The following is a 6,000-nucleotide window of genomic DNA, read 5'->3' on the forward strand; positions in this document are numbered from 1 at the left end:
AGGGATACTTATAAAAAAAAAAAAAGAAGCCACACAAAAACATTGAACTAATGAATAATACTAATAACACCTTAAAACAAATGTAGGCCTCATACATTGACCTCATTAGGTGGGGGTAGTATTGGCCAGTTACTGCCCTGTTTTCTTGAGATAATTACTTAATGAAAATAACAAAAGAAAACATATTACTTTAGCAATATGAAATGCTTAAAGAGAAGTAATTCATAACCTATTGTATGATTACATCAGCAAAAACATCATTTGAACCGGAGGGTGAGAATGGGAAGATGTTGGAATATGAAAAGAACAAGTGTATTTGAGAATTTTATTGTGGCGAATATTGTATATATTTATCATTTGAAATTGTCAACCATGTATGCGGCACCAAGCACCATTTTTGTTGCATAGTGTTTTTATATTACAGGCAGTCCTCGTTTTACAACGCTTCGTTTTACAACAAATGGCTTATCCAACGCTATGCAATGCATACCTATGTTCACTTTTGCAACGCCAAAATGGCTTATCCAACGCTCTTATGACGCTTTGCAACGTTGTTTCTGTGTATGTTGCATATATATAGACACACATACACATATATAAATAACGTTACAAAGCGTCGTAAGAGCATATATATAATATTACATTATACTTTATAATATTATATTATACTATATAATATTATATTATACTATATAATATATTATTTATTATGTTATATTATATATATAATACAGTATATACACTATATAATTTATGTATGTGCTGCATATCTTATTGCCTGCGTAAAATATTTGGTGTATTTTAGTGTTAAAAATGCCTTCAGGAACAGAACCTTTCATTTAAACAGTGTTCCTATGGGAAAACGTGTTTCGCTTTACAACGTTTCGATATCCAACGCCATTTTGAGTAACGCATTGTGTCGGATAACCGAGGACTGTCTGTACCTTTAAAAGTCCTTTTGCACTTTTAGGATGTGTTTTTATTTTGAAAAAACAATGCTTTGTTTAGGAGATATTAGTAGTTGAAATATTAAGTGCCCGGAAGGTTAAAATGGATCTCTCCCTAGAGCCCAGTGTAATCGGTTGGCAGGACACATGGTGCCGGCCCTGCTAGTGATGGTATGTAATATTTGATCCTGTGAAATGAAATTGCTAAAGAAAGAGAGGAGGAGGAGAGTAAGAAAGAGTTGGGGGTGAGAGAGAAAGGGGGAAACATGTAGGGGAGAAGCACGTGAGAAGAAGAGTATGCAGGGGAGAGGAAGGGAGCGTGTTAGAGAGAAGGAGGGCGCAAGTGCGGAGAAGTTGGAGAGGAGGGGACATGTGGAGGAGAAGCTGGAAATGAGGGGAGCATGTGGGTGAGGAGCTGGAGGGGAGCATGCGGGTGAGAAGCTGGAGAGGAGGGGAGCATGTGGGGTAGAAGCTGGAAATGAGAGGAAGATGTGGGGGAGAAGCTGGAGAGGAGGGGAGCTGTGGGGGATAAGCTGAAGAGGAGGGGAGAAGCTGGAAATTAGGGGAACATGTGGGGGAGAGGAGGGGAGCATGTGGGGAGAAGCTGGAGAGGAGGGGAGCATGTGAGGGAGAAGCTGGAGGGCATCATGTAGGGAGAAGCTGAAGGTGAGCAAGTGGGGGAGAAGCTGGAGAGAAGTGAAGCAAGTGTGGGAGAAGCTGGAGAGGGGGGACATGTGGGGGAGAAGCTGGAGAGGAAGGGGACATGTGGGGGGGAAAGCTGGAGAGGAGGGGGACATGCGGGGGAAAAGCTGGAGAGGCGGGGGACATGTGGGGGAGAAGCTGGAGAGGAGGGGGACATGTGGGGGAGAACCTGAGAGGAGGGGGACATGAGGAGAGAAGCTGGAGAGGAGGGGGACATGTGGGGGATAAGCTGGAGAGGAGGGGGGACACGTGGGGGAGAAGCTGGAGAGGAGGGGGACATGTGGGGGAGAACCTGAGAGGAGGGGGACATGTGGGGGATAAGCTGGAGAGGAGGGGGGACACGTGGGGGAGAAGCTGGAGAGGAGGGGAGCATGTGGGGGAGAAGCTGATGTATTTTGATAATTTAAGATATGTATGGCCCGATAAAGTAGTAATAATAATAATAATAACTTTATTTATATTGTGCTTTCTTCCCAATGGGACTCAAAGTATTACACACTTATAAAAGAGACCAAACACAAGGAAAGATACAATACAGGATGTGATGGGACTCTAGCTATTAAATGTACAATTCATTAAATGTACAATTAAATCTGATCAGACCCGTCATATGAAGTGAGTTTTGACAAACTCAAAGAGCTTACAATCTAAGTCAGCGGTGCGCCCCCAGGGGGAGGTGAGAATTTTTGAGGGGGGCGCGGGTGGTTGCAGAGGTCTAGCACTCTTCCCCAAGGCATTTAAATGAAATGCCGTGGACCGCGCAAGGCCTCTGCAACCTCTACTTACCGAGTTACGCCGCGGGGTCATGTGACACCACAGTTGCCACGGTAACGTGACGGCAAACGATGTCGTGGGTCACGTCACGTGACACGACGTCAGACGACCCAGCGGCGTCATATGATGCTGCACGAGGTAAGGGAGGGAGGGCGTACCGACAGAGGAGAGCAGGCAGAGGGGGCGCAGGAAATAAAGTTTGCGCGCCCCTGATCTAAGTAGTCTGTTGATAGATATACAGTTCATGGGCAAAAGTAGCAGTTTGTTTTTATTATTGTATTTAGTGATGCTGGGTACAATATCTGTACTGCCACTTTACACCGTGTAAAAGTCTGATACTGCTGAGTCCGCACAAGTGCATTATCTCTGACATTTGCATTTCATTGGAGGAGCAGCCTAGGGGTTAAAACAATGATACAATGCATACCGTCTTTAATTAGTAGCTCGCACATTATTTAGGAATGAATTCAGACGTAATTCCTATGTTGCAGTGATCAGGGCCGAGTTACAAAGTAGTTTTGTTTTTATTAAAGAAATTATTATTTTTAAAGTCAATATTTCTCCAAAAATAGGTATGAATAATTACATACTGACACGTGATGAATAACAGAAAGTAAAATGAATGTGCCCACAAATATTTGTTGGACTTGTCTAACTGCACTTTGTCCCTCCGTGTTTACCTAAATAATGGCTAATTAGTGCTCACGAGTAATGAATATTCGAAAGGAACACATTGGTCACAGTCTATTTGTAAAGAGTTGATTAAATACAATGACTTGGAGATACTTGTTTGTTACCTTTTTATTACACATTCTCAATGAGCTTTAGTTACATCAGTTAGGTATTAAATGTCAGCGCCAACAACCTGCATACTGATCTAACTGAAAAGGCAGAAGAATATAGCGAAGGGTTAAGGGCTCAGTGCAAGGATAAGTGTGCTAATCAGTGACACTATAATGTTATGACAGAGGCTGCATGTGAGTGTAGAAACAGCCTGTACCTGGTGAAATAGTGAACTGACGTTGGCTACATGTATGCAATATTTTGTAATGCTTTCTTTTTTAACATATTAAGTCATTTACATGCATTTATATAAAGAGGGGGGGGGGGTGGGGAAGAGAGAGAGGGGGGAAGAGAGAGAGGGGGGGGAAGAGAGAGGAGGGAGTTGGGGAGAGGGGGGAAGAGAGATGAGGGGGGGAAGAGAGGGGCGGGGGGAAGAGACAGGAGATGGGGAGGGGGAGAGAGAAGGGGGAATAGAGAGGAGGGGGGAAGAGAGAGTATGGGGAAGGGAGAGGAGGTGGGGAGGTGGGGAGGGGGGAAAGAGAGAGGGGGTTATGGGGGAAAGAGAGAGGAGGGGGGGAAGAGAGAGGAGAGGGGGAAAGAGAGAGGAGAGGGGGGAAGAGAGAGGAGAGGGGAGGGGGGAATGCGAGAGGAGAGGGGAGGGGGGAAAGAGAGAGGGGAGGGGGGAAAGAGAGAGGGGGAGGGGGGGGAAAGAGAGGAGAGGGGGGAAAGAGAGGGGAGGGGAGGAAAGAGAGAGGAGGGGGGAGGGGGAAAGAGAGAGGAGGGAGGAGGGAGGGGGGAAAGAGAGAGGAGGGGGGGGGAAAGAGAGAGGAGGGGGGGGAAAGAGAGAGGAGGGGGGAGGGGGGGGAAAGAGAGAGGAGGGGGGAGGGGGGGGGAAAGAGAGGGGAGGGGGGAGGGGGGGAGGGGGGAGGGGGGGGAAAGAGAGGGGAGGGGGGGGGAAGAGAGAGGAGGGGGGAGGGGGGGGGAAAGAGAGGGGAGGGGGGGGAAAGAGAGGGAGGGGGGGAAGAGAGGGGAGGGGGGGGGAAGAGAGGGGAGGGGGGGGGGAAGAGAGGGGAGGGGGGGGAAGAGAGGGGAGGGGGGGAAGAGAGGGGAGGGGGGGAAAAAGGGAGGAGGGGGGAGGGGGGAAAGAGAGAGGAGGGGGAGGCGGCAAGGAGGGGGGAGGGGGGGAAAGAGAGAGGAGGGAGAAAGAGAGGGGGGGAGAGGGGGAAGGGGGAAAGAGAGGGGAGGGGGGAGGGGGGAAAGAGAGAGGAGGGAGAAAGAGAGGGGGGGAGAGGGGGAAGGGGGGGAAAGAGAGGGGAGGGGGAAGGGGGAAAGAGAGGGGAGGGGGAGGGGGGGAAAGAGAGGGGAGGGGGAGGGGGGAAAAGAGGGAGGGGAGGGGAGGGGGAAAGAGAGGAGGGGGGAGGAGGAGAGGGGAGGGGAGAGGGAGGGGAAAGGAGGGGAGAGGGAGGGGAAAGGAGAGGGGAGGGTGGAAAGAGAGAGGAGGGGGAGAGAAGAGAGAGGAGGGGGATGGGGGAAGGAGAGGGGAGGGGGAAGGAGAGGGAGGGGAAAGAGAGGAGGGGGGAGGAGGGGAGGGGGGAGGAGGAGAGGGGAGGGGGGGAGGAGGAGAGGGGAGGGGGGAAGGAGAGGGGAGGGGAAAGAGAGGAGGGGGAGGAGGGGAGGGGGGAGGAGGAGAGGGGAGGGGGGGAAGGAGAGGGGAGGGTGGAAATAGAGAGGAGGGGGGAGAAGGAAAGAGAGAGGAGGGGGGACGGGGGAAAGGAGAGAGGAGGGGACGGGGGGAAGGAGAGGGGAGGGGGGAAAGAGAGGAGGGGGGAGGAGGAGAGGGGAGGGGGGAAGGAGAGAGGGAGGGCGGAAAGAGAGAGGAGGGGGAGAAAGAGAGAGGAGGGGGGTGGGGGAAGGAGAGGGGAGGGGGAAAGAGAGAGAGAGGGGGGAGGAGGAGAGGGGAGGGGAGGGGGAGGGGGAGAGGGGAGGGTGGAAAGAGAGAGGAGGGTGGGAAAGAGAGAGGAGGGGAGGGGGGAAAGAGAGAGGAGGAGGAGAGGGGGAAGAAGAGAGAGGAGGGGGTAAAGAGGGGAGGGGGGAGGGGGGAAAAAGAGTGGAGGGGGGAGGGGGGAAAGAGAGTGGAGGGGGGGGAGGAGGAAAGAGAGAGGAGGGGGAGGGGGAAAGAGAGAGAGGAGGGGGAGGGGGGGGAGAGAGATGAGGGGGAAAGAGGAGGGAGGGGGAGAGGGGAGGGGTGGAAAGAGAGAGGAGGGGGGAAAGAGAGAGGAGGGGTGGAGGGAGAAAGAGACGAGGAGGAGGGGAGGGGGAAAGAGAGAGGAGGGGTATGGGGAAGGAGAGGGAGGTGGGAGGGGGAAAGAGAGAGGAGGGGGGAGGGGGGGAAAGAGAGAGGAGGGGGAGGGGGGAAAGAGAGAGGATGGGGAGGGGGGGAAGAGAGGAGGGGGATGGTAGGAGGGGTGAGAGAGAGGATGGGAGGAGGGGAGATGAGTGGGAGAGGGGGAGAGAGAGGAGGGGGGAAGAGAGGAGGGAGGGGAGGCAGGGGAGAAGAGAGAGGAGGGGGAGGCAGGGGGGAAAGAGAGAGCAGGAGGGGAGGAGGGAAAGAGAGAGGAGGGGTATGGAGGAAGGAGAGGGAGGTGGGAGGGAGGGAAAGAGAGAGGAGGGGGAGGGGGGAAGAGAGAGGATGGGAGAGGGGGGGAAGAGAGAGAGGGGGGAAAGAGGGAGGAGGGGGAAGAGAGAGGATGGGAGGAGGGGAGAGGAGGGGGAGGAGGGGGGAAGAGAGAGGAGG

The sequence above is a fragment of the Ascaphus truei genome, chromosome 3 (assembly GCF_040206685.1).
Source record: "Ascaphus truei isolate aAscTru1 chromosome 3, aAscTru1.hap1, whole genome shotgun sequence".
In the NCBI taxonomy this organism is placed as follows: Eukaryota; Metazoa; Chordata; class Amphibia; order Anura; family Ascaphidae; genus Ascaphus; species Ascaphus truei.